The 11,757-nt window shown below is 28.2% G+C and overlaps 2 non-coding genes across 2 annotated transcripts; both read left to right on the top strand.

Moving 5' to 3' along the window:
• Nucleotides 1-5,203: 5,203 nt before the first annotated feature.
• Trnai-aau (transfer RNA isoleucine (anticodon AAU)) lies at nt 5,204-5,277 on the top strand. The gene has a single exon. It is a non-coding gene; the product is annotated as a tRNA-Ile (tRNA).
• Nucleotides 5,278-9,107: 3,830 nt separating this feature from the next.
• Trnai-aau (transfer RNA isoleucine (anticodon AAU)) lies at nt 9,108-9,181 on the top strand. The gene has a single exon. It is a non-coding gene; the product is annotated as a tRNA-Ile (tRNA).
• Nucleotides 9,182-11,757: the final 2,576 nt, after the last annotated feature.

Consider the following 11,757-nt stretch of genomic DNA (forward strand, 5'->3'; position numbering starts at 1 on the left):
CAAGGCTTATAGCGTGGTATATACACAAAGATAAAGGAATGAGAACAACTCCATAAAGGTTCATCGCGGACTGATATTATAGTTCTACATTTTTTTATTCATACCTCCTGTAGATATTTAATTACTTACTACTCTTAACAGAAAGAGCAAGGGGAGGAATCTTGTCCAAATATCCATTCCCATGGCTTCAGATCCTAGACTTTGCAAAAAAAAAATCGTGTGACTGATATTATAGTACTACACGACTGTTTCATACCTCCTGTAGATATTTAGTTACTTACTACGCTTAACAGAAAGCGTAAGGGGAGGAATCTTGTCCTAATATCCATTACCATGGCATCAGATCCTAGACTTTGCAAAAAGGATGCGTGACATATTAAGAATAACGACTGTTTTATCCGTGATTTTGTAAGCTGACAAAAATGTTGCATTTGGACGACCCTTTTAGGACTGAATTTAGATTCAATGAGAAGCGACAAAATAGTTGGCCATTTTATGATAGATTTAAAATAATTTAAAAAATAGTAATGTTAGATCAGATATCTTTGATTAATTTTGATCGTTATTATAATTAAAGAATTATTAAATAATTAAATGGCGGAAAAAATGGATCCAACTATAAAGAAAATGTTATTGGGCTGGAATCAGCTGTTGTATCGCCTTCGATTTTCTGCTTGTCGAGTTGAACTATAAATTCAGACCTATTTTTAGCAACGAAGAAAAACACGAAAATTCAAATTACAAGAATTTAAAAAGTCAAAATTATTTAGTTTGTAAATAAACCATTATGTTTAAAAATATCATTAATAAGAGAGAAGTGATTCTAGCATTATAAGTTCCATCGCTTTTGCCGGGCACGGGTTTTATCGTTTTTTGACTTGTCTTCAATTCACTAGTTGTCATGATTCCAATTGTCGTGTAAGTTTCCGTTACGATTGTGGGCGCGATGATAGCAGTATTGGTAGTCGTGATTAAAGCATTTGATAAATCATTACCTTTACCACCTTCAGCATTGACGGGAATGGAGGAGGGATTTCCTGATATCATGGTATTATTGGATAATTGTTGTTCCTGAAACGTTGTAGGAATGGGGAATGTAATTTCGGCGCTCGGTTGATCCGATGATTTATTGACCTCATTTTTAGGAGATGCTAGCTGCGCACCACCTACTGGAATCTTGCCAGCAGTTGTAACGCTATTCTTCACAGTTTTACCTTTCGCTGCACTTGACACTTTGACTGAATGAGTGGTAGCATGTTTGCTTGGCGATGTTTGTTTTGGAGTGCTATGTGCCGTAGATCTACGGGTGGTAACTTTTTTTGTGGGTTTCGTAATAATGAAAGACTCCAATACTCCACAGACTACGAGAACAATCAAAAATGTATTTAACTTTATAATCATGACTTGACTTAAGATTTAGAAAAAAATAAGTTTATATAAACGTAACAATGAAAAACGTATTCAACTTTAATAACATGATTTTGACTTTAAGAAAATTAGTAATATATTAAATTTTTAGCATAAAAAAAATTAAAATGAATAAAAAGAATTTTTTTAAAAAAGTAGATTTTATAATTAATAAAGATAAAAAGAACGTTTCGAATAAAGGATTCTATAAAATTAAAAGCATAACAAATTTGTCTAGAAATGAAAATATATTTTATAAAATAGAACCGAAGAATTATTTTAAGTATAAGCCACGACTCAAAATTGGATTAAATTTTAACTTATACATTTTCATAAATCTATCATTTAGATAATTACTATATTTTAGGTTTTAACCAGTAAATTGGCTAAACCAAGTTTCTAACAGGCTAAAAAATGGGCTAAACCAAAATTTTAACCCAAAAAACTAACAAAGAAACTAATATATAAAAAACCTTTAATGTTAGCGGATTTTCACCTACAGGAGGCTGAAAATTGAGATTTAGCCGGCAATACAAATGTTAATTTTAATTCCCCCCCCCTCCTAAGTATAGTTTTTGTCATATTTTCTTAAATTTTTTTTTTGGTTTTATTCCGATATTTGTCCTTATTAAGGTTTGGTTCGTTGCGTTTGTTTCTTTCATCATTTTTTTTAATTTGCCGTAAAATTTTATTATTTTAGGATTTCTTTAAGTTTAAAAAACGGCTAACTCAATATTTTATTTTATTATGCAGGCCTTAAGATTTTGCTCATAGGAAGTCACAAAGGTTTGAATATCTATTGACAAAATCTTGAGGGCTTAGTCAATATTTTTCTGGCTAAAATATTGAGTTAGCCGTTTTTAAAAATCGGAAAATCGGGCTTTTAACAACGCTAGATTTCTTATCAGATTTTTTTATAGTGTTAAAAGTTTAGGATACATTTTTTTTTATTTTTACAATCTACCAAACATAATTTTTTAAATATTCCTTTCACAAATGCGAGAAAAGATTATTATAGTATAAAATAAAATGGCTCCCTCTCCGATTTACGGAGAATGTCCATAATAATTATACATTAAATTTTTATAAATTAAATTGATAATGATAAAATGAATAAAATGACTCGATGGACTAATTATGAATTTTAGTTAGCGTTTTAAGCCTAGTGTTGTTTAACGGCTCGTTTTGAGCCGATTATTAAAAAATGGCTAACTCAATATTTTATCTAGAATAATATTACGCAAGTCTGAAGATTTTGTTTGTAGAAGGAACAAAAGTTAGGACATCTATTAGCAAAATCTCGAGGCTTAGGCAATATTTTTCTGGCTAAAATATTCCGTTTTTAAAAATAGGTTCAAGACGTTACTCTAGTTTTAGCTTTATTCTATATATGGAAGACTTACTGATGCCACTCCCCCCCCCACAAGTTTTCTATTCTCAAGTTTTTTTCTACCAGTTTTTTTCCCTTGAGATTTTCCTTCCATTGTTTAAATTCATAAGTTGTTTTTTTTTTCCTTTAGGTTTTTTTCCCCTAATTTTTATTTGGTCATATATAATTTTTTAGGAAGAAATTTTACCCGGGATATGTTTATGAAAAAAAATATATCTACTTTTTCCAGAATATTAAATGATAAAACATATTTATCTATTATTCAGTATTCCAAATATCCTATCATATATGCTCAAGCAACAACAGAAGACTCAGTGATATTAGAATAATACCTTGATGTTCCAGTCTCTCAGTTGCTTGGGATTTTGCATCAGGAATTAATTTATTTTTTGACATGATCCAACAGAAATACCTCAACAATTAATAAGACAGAAAACTTACAAATAAATAAATATTCAGACATCGCTATCGAAATTTTTTATCCCACTTATCATCAATACTTTTTGTGTAATATGGTTTAGGAATTAGCCATCGCTTGCTTTAAATAGAAGGCTACATTACGATCACAACTTATTGCTTTTCTCCCTAATAACGGGATAAGTTTAAGAAAATTCCATGGCTATTCATGGCTTCATATAGCGATGCAAGTAAGGCTGCCTCACCTTTGTTACCTAATATAATTTAATTTAATTGTTTTTTTGAATTAAAATTTTATATAACCGATTATAATCGTTGATTTGTGTTATTTATATGACCTTTGTTTTAAGCACGTTTTTAATTAAAAAAAAATCTAATTTATAAGGACCTAAAAGTAAAAAATTTATTTTTATTTAAAAAAAATAAAGTATAAAATATGAAATTATTATTATAAATATTTATGCGCCGGTTGTGCAGCTGCTATGAATATCGGCGTGCGCTGGAGTGATTTTTATAAATGGTGGCGTTTTCGACGTGGTCAAAAATATCGGTGGCCTGCCGATGGTCGAAACACAGATCTATGTCATTTTCAAATAATTTTCATATTTTTATAAATTCATCAAATCGGTAAGAGCAAATAGAACTGGGAATTGTTAGTAAAATTCTACAAACGGAAATGGTGAGCAAAGCCCATTCCACTGACTTGAGGTTGGAATCTGATTGTTTCTTATGGAAGTTACTACTTTCCACATATTTTACCATTAAACATGCCGCTTATACATCTGAAATTTATTTCATTTAAAATATTTTGATCATCATCATCTTGTAAAATGCCTAATTCTTGTATTATATCACATACTTCATTAAATTTTATACTAAGATCAATTGGGGACCCAATAAATAAACAGCATTGTTATCACATGTATTTATATCTTTTTTTCTTATTTTTCTTGAGATTGTTTTAGAGTAATTAACCGTATTTGACCAGGTCAAATACGCCTCCGGTCAATTGTCCGACTTGCCGACCCTGCATAAACTTAATGAGAATGTTATAAAATTATAATAAAATGGTTTTCTTACAAAATAAGAATAAAAATTAATTTATGAAATAAAAAAATATTTTTTGTTTTATTTGGCGCGATATGTTTTATTTGCTTGGCGTTTGTTGATAATGTCTTCCTTGGATTTATGAATATTGTGAGAGGATCCTTTAGAAATATTAAATCTTTAAGCTCATTCCCTTTGCGTATGATGATCTAGAAATTTAATAACGTAAATTTTTCTTAATTAAAGATAACTCGTGTGTTTCCTTTATTAATCTTGTTTAAATAGTTTTAATAAGTTAATAAAATTTCATAAATAGATGAATAAATGCAATAAAAATCAATAAATGCCAAATTTGTAGAAGTCTTACGCAATTGGATCAAGAATTAAACTGCCCACTATTCAAAGTAGACAGTTGTCAAATATATCAAGGCATTTTCTCATAGTAGTTAGGAATTTGATTAAGACTCAAAATTTTGGACAAATTAAGTAGCTGCCCTAATTATTAAAGTATAAATTAGACAGGTTTAGCAGTATTTTTTGCCTGACAAAAAATTATCTCACTAATATTAATATTCCTTAAAAACATAAATAAAGTATTATATGATATTCAATGTAAACAAAAGATATTTATCAAATATTTTTAAGAACATCTTAGAAAAATTATTTCTTTAATAAAATTTGATGGTTATGATTTTAATAGTAATGTTAACAAATGTTAATTACTTGTTATAATTATGATTAACAATACTCTAAATTATTAAAATATTTAAGAACATCTTAGAAAGATTATTTCTTTGACAAAATTTGGTTTGTTACGATTTTAATAATAATGTTAACAAATGTTACTTAATCATGATTAACAATACTCTAAATTATTAGTTTTGTTTTATAATTAATAATTTATATTTTATAGATATCAAATATTTTTAAATAACTGATATCGGCCGAGTAGCTCAGTCGGTTAGAGCGTCGTGCTAATAACGCGAAGGTCGCGAGTTCGAGACTCGTCTTGGCCAAATTTTTATTAAACTTTTTTTATTAGTTAATTTAGTAGTTTGATAAATTGAAGAAATTCCTAAGTATGTTATTTATTTTAAAAAATATTTTTATTGTAAAATATTCAGAAATTTGCTGCATGGTTCATTTATCCCCACTGACTTACTAACTAATATTTTAAAAATAGTTTTCTATTAAATATCTATTTTTAAATATTTTTTATAGATATGGCATATATATTTTTAAAAATATATATCATGGGGATAAAAAAAAAAGTGATTTTCATTGGCATAGATTCATAAATGAAAATTTTTTTGGATGTGCATAGTAAGGATATTTTCTATCGACTCTTTTTTAAAAAACTGGTTGATTATGGTTGCAATAAAAGGTAAAAATTGTACGTTTTCGTATTTATTCCACTTATGTGTCTCGGCAGCAGTTAGTATATTGCAATGGGGCTACGGAGAGATAACCACCCCCCCCCCCTTTTTAACTTTTTAGCTACCTTCCTAAATTTTGAGGATAGGTTGAGCTCCCTGTCCAAAATTTTTAGTGATAAATTTGAATAATACCCTATTTCTTTATTATTGATTTATAACAATCAAAATTTTTGCTAAAGTTAAAAATAAAAAATTTCCTATTTAAGTAATTTTTTTTATAGCCCATACGGTGTCTTTATAAAATAGAGGAAATTCGAAAAAAAATTTGGGATATTTTTTTTTTCAGGTTCTTCTGTATCTTTTTGACAATGAACCATAAATATTCATTATTGAAAAGTTTAAAATATTCGTTAAAAATGTGTGGATATTTATCTTGCAGTAACTATATTGTGTGAAAGGGATCTTCATCTTATTAAATTGATGGTAAATAATAGAGCCAATTTAAGAGTAAATACTTTGTCAAATTTAATGTTCATAAATTTTAATGGACCATCAAAATCAGAGTGGATTCCAGATCCATATATGAAAATGCTGAAAAGAAATCATAAAGTTGAGAGGAAATGAAAGATTTAATGAGTTTAAAGATTATAGCCACCCCGCCAACTTTTTAGGCACCACGCCAGGCAGTTAAGATATTATGTGTGTTGAGCATTCAACTTGGCGAATGCTTCATTACAAGTATAATCCCAATTCGCAGGTTATCCTTTGACACGTGGCGTGAGCGTTATACCATCAGGTCTTTGATTATCTGATAAGTTAAGCCCCACTGGATCTAAGGTATTGGGAATGTGAGCTGAACGAAGGGTCTTATTATAATAACCTAGGATTGATATGTAGCCTGGCAGTATCTAAATTAATATTCTTTAGCGGAGGGAAAATCTCTTTCGAGGACCATCTGAAATTTGGTGCATTTTTTAGATGAATGCTGTGCAAAATCTTTGGCTCTAAATAAAAAAAAATATACCGATTGTGTCGGAAACAAGATTGATGCGATATTATGTATGTTTCTATCTTCATAAAATTCCATAGATTATACCCTTTTTTTTAAAAAAAAATCTATAAACATTTTTTTTTAAATAATACCTTTTTTTATATAATTTTTTAACGAAATGATTTATTTATTTATTTTTTCCGCCAAGATATGCAAAATGTAATTAAAAAAAAGTTTTATATTTTCTATAATGCAAATCTGTTAGTGATTCCAAAAATGTATAAATTTTTTAAACAATTTTTCGATTAAAATATATCGAATATAGGCTATTAAAACTGAAATGGGATTCCAAATTTTTCAACGATATCAGTATTAATTGCTAAAAATACTAGAAATTCTTATCAACAAATTTTTTTTTTATGGATATTGGCGTAAAAATTATTAGGCAATTTTAAAAATATGAGTAAATTCGCGCATTTTACAAAAACTTCGTTTTCTGTTTATATTGTTTTCAGATTGGGTTAAAAGCGGAAATATGTTGGTTTTTAATCGCTAGAGAAGACAGAGCATATCAATTATCAAATTGAGCGTTTCGAAATGAAAATTAAAAATAGTAAACGCAGCTTTGTTTAAATTGAAGCGTTAATTTTTATATTTTTTAAATATGAAGCGTCTAAATTATAAACAAAAAAAATGTCTGCCCAATATTTACTTAAGGGAAATAAATGCTTGCCCTATATTTACTAAAGGGAAATAAAGGAAGAGGTGCGAGGCATCTTAAATAAATGTCTAAAAGAGTTTGTTTTTGTCTGAATACATCATTATAAAAGGAGATTTGACAAATTCCCAATTTTATAATTATACAAGAATGAGAAGATCAACATTTTCATATAGGGTTAATATATGATATAAATCCAAAAATTACTAACTGTAATAAGGAAATCGATGCTGAAGAAAGATTGCTTGTTACCGAGGTAAAATAAATTTAATTCATTAGTAATTATTTTATATAAAAGGTGTTTAATTACTGGTGTAGTTCAAGAATTTTAAAATCCTGTATAGCCTGCATTGAGAAATCAGTGTGCACAGCAATCTGGAATGCTGCAGTACATATATATATGCCTAGAGTTAATAAAAATGATTGGGAAAGAGTAAATTTATTATATTAAATCAAGGTTAATATTAACTTATATCTTTAGATTTCCCAGGAATTCCTGCTTCAACCAAATTATTTTGGGGCAATAGATGGTAAACATATCTATATCCAGAGCCCTTTCAATAGTGGCTCACAATTTTATTACTTTAAACATAGATTTTCAATTAACCTGTTGCCTGAAAATTTACAGATGTGGGAGCATATGGAAAGCAGTGATGGTGAAGTATTTAGAAATAGATCTTTATATAGAGGTTACATTTAATTTTTATATATTATAAAAATATATATAAATAGAATTGGTGAACCATACACTTGATCTGCCTGTTCCAAAGCCCTTTCCAGGATTTAATAAAGCCATGATTTAATGGTTAGGAATGATGCATTCCCTTTATCAAATTATCTGTTAAAGTCCTACCACAAAAGAAATCTATTTAGAGAGGTAAAGGAATTCCCATGAGGTTATCCCATGTCCATGTTATGTTAAGTATTAAGGAGTTTTGGGGGAATTGTTAAAAAATTTGAGCTTTTGAGTAGGCCAGTAGAAATTGGCTAAGCTAGCATATAAATAGTCATAAAAACAATCTGTATCTTAAACAGCATCAGCAAAGAAGGATCAGCTTCCAATGATGATACAGGTACCAAAAATATTTAAATTTAAATATTTAATTATTAAACATCTTATGTATTTATAATATTATTAAAATTATGTTATCATCAAAATTATAGAAACAATTGTTAACCTTGATAAACAACCATAGAGAAAATATTTCTTCCTCAATGGAATCAAAAATTCATAGAAACAAATTTAAAAATTATTAAATTTTTATATTTATATTTTAATAAATTAATATAATATATATACAATTATGTTATAATAACAAAAATATTACATTTAAATTACAAAAACTTTATTGATATATAAATTTATAATAAATAATAATTTATAAAATGCTATCAAATACAACTAATGTAAATTCATTAGCAGGTTTTGGTAAAGTAGGCTTTGTCTTTAGATGATGTAGCAATTTTAAAACCACAATTTTAAACAATAGTTGTTTGCTAAACTTAAGTTTTCCAAATCCTCTACAAGGCTATCCATAAAAAGTCTAAATAAAATTTAGATAAAAATAAGCTTTACTGCATCCCAGGTGGCTTTTTTCCAATAGATTTATCAACATATTAATATCACTTGGCATTTTTAGTTTTATTATTTTTATAAATCAGCCGAATAGCTCTGCGAACAAAGCGTTACGTTATGCGTAGTGAAAACACATTTATCAGAATAAAATAATAAATATTGATAATAGTAATACATTTAATATCGGCCGAGTAGCTCAGTCGGTTAGAGCGTCGTGCTAATAACGCGAAGGTCGCGAGTTCGAGACTCGTCTTGGCCAATTTTTTTTTGTTGAAATATTGCATATATTTAATTCGAAGCTATCCACAAAGTACAAATGTGGCGTGGTTTGGGTTCGGTTTAGGGGATTTTTGAATCCAGGTTTGGTTGCGGGTTCAGCTCGGGTTTAGGAAATTTTGAATTGATAAAAAAATTCTATATAAACCACATAAATTTAGTATTGGCAAAATATATTTTAAAATACAAAGCATAGTCATGTATCAATTTTTAAAATATTAGACGTATTAGCATTATCTTCCAAGAGTTGTTCGTTCTTCTTCGATATCGATGAAAGAGTGAATTTCAAATATGAAAGAACTTTCAGCGCTAACCATAATATATTTATATGAAAATATGATAAATTAACTTAAAATAAGAAAAATTAAAAAAATATTTTTTTAATTTGGCATGCATCTTTACCAATTAAAAAATTAAAATAATATATTTTTAATTCCTTCTCAATTAATGACTCATGTTTTGGTAGAATCTTTTTTGTAGCAACATTTATAAAAGTTTCTATCTAGTGAAATTTATAAATAGTTTCATGTATAAAATATATATATCAAGGTGCTACACCTTAGCAGAGACAAAAATGCAAAATATTTCTTATATAATCTTTTATAATTGCCGAATTCAATAATTATCGTTCCAATACCTTTCTTTGTTTGCAATCGTTAGCACACTTTTAACTATTTTCTCGCCTTTCTTTAATTTTTATCAATCTAAATCATCTTATTCAAAATTTGCACCCGAAATATTATCATCAGATAAAATGGGCGTAGATATTGGGTTTAATCCTATTTTATAAATTAACAAGATGCCTTTCCGAACAATCATCAAGTAATATCTGTAATATTTTAAAGGATTTATGCCGTTTATATTAAAAAATCTCTTTATATTTACAATTTTACAAATATCTTAATAATATTCACTGAACCCGGGGTTCGGTCCGGAGTAAATTTTATAAACGGGGTTGCAGTTCGGTTCGGGCTCAAAATTTTTTTTTAAATATCCGGGTTTTCTTTTCCGGGTTCGGTTCAAATCCCTGGTTATAAGGCACTTATTTTTTTAATAGACATTAACGGAGTCACGTGGTCGAGACCGATTTACTAAGTTTATCATCCTTTACCCCAAGTACGGAACCAACAAGCTAGCTTAGGAAAAAAAAACTTAATTGCTGAATTCGAGCCCTAGGTCTATCGGTTCCATAATCAAAGCACTCACCAACTGAAACCATTGATGATATACGAAAACCACCATTTATTTCATATATAATAATCAGAGTTGTTAAAGGATCTAGATACAAGTATCTTGATCCTGTATCTAGATATAAAAATGTGGTATCTGTATCTGGATAGATTTTTGATTAAAATATCGGTATCTAGATATTATTTTAGACGATGTATCTGTATCTAGATCCATTTAAAAAGTATCTTTTAACAACTCTGATAATAATTAATAAATGGCAGGTCTAAACGAAAAAATTATAAGTCATTAGCCTCTGGTTTTCTTCGATTTGGATCAAGGTGTAGTGGTTTGAATTTTAGAAATTGGTTTTGTGGTTGCCCAAAAGACATTAAATCGATGGTAAAATGTAAATGCTAAGTTCGTAAATAGGGTATCCAATCTACATTGTTTATTTAACTATTTTAAAACATCTGTTTGTTTGTGCATTAATAATAGGTCTCTTTATCACTTGACCATGACTTGCCACTCATAATATCAGGCATTGTAAACAAAAAAGACAAATATCTGATCGCAATGAGTCTAACTTTATTATTCTACAACATAAATATATTTATTTTGTCTGTTGTGTTAATTATTAAAATGCTCTTCAAAATAAAAATCTTCAAAGATCATTTTTTAGAATGCTCAAACATGATTTTAGATCAAATTTTACCTTTGTGCATAACATTTTCATGAAATCCATAAATTTTTTTTAATCTTTTTAAAAAAAAAATGTTCAAAATTTTAACACCGATTTCTATATATGCAAAATAAACGAAATCTGTCAATTTTGTATTGAATGTTTTATTTTATTAGGTATCTGAAAACCCCCAAAAAATCTAGATTTGGTTCTTTATATCGTAATCCACAGTTTGGTATTATCTTTACAATTTTTATTACGGTTCTGTTTAGCCTTTGAATATCAGCTCCAGGCTGAATCGGACCTTATTCACTACATTGATCCAATCTAATCTATTATACATCTGATGGCTTAGCCCTATCGCAAATTTCATTCTTCGAATCTTTTGTATAAATATAGCTTAAGTAATGTCATTAACTATTTATTTTACATTATAATCTTCCTGTTCCAATGGATGAATACAGAAATTTATCAATAAAAAGGTTTTAGAAAAAAATGTACATTCATTATTTTCTCAAAATTGCTTTTTTTAATGAAAATTTGGTCCTTTTTATTAATAATAAATCATTTTAAAATTATTTTATATTTGCTCAAAAGCAAGTCCATCAATATAATAGAATCTAGGAGGTACTATATGATATAAACATTTACCCCCTTCCGAGACTAACCCTCATTTGGATTTCCATTTTAATTGGTACCATAAGCAAGGG

This window comes from Gordionus sp. m RMFG-2023, chromosome 2, assembly GCF_954871325.1.
Source record: "Gordionus sp. m RMFG-2023 chromosome 2, tfGorSpeb1-WG-v2, whole genome shotgun sequence".
Classification (NCBI taxonomy): domain Eukaryota; kingdom Metazoa; phylum Nematomorpha; class Gordioida; order Chordodea; family Parachordodidae; genus Gordionus; species Gordionus sp. m RMFG-2023.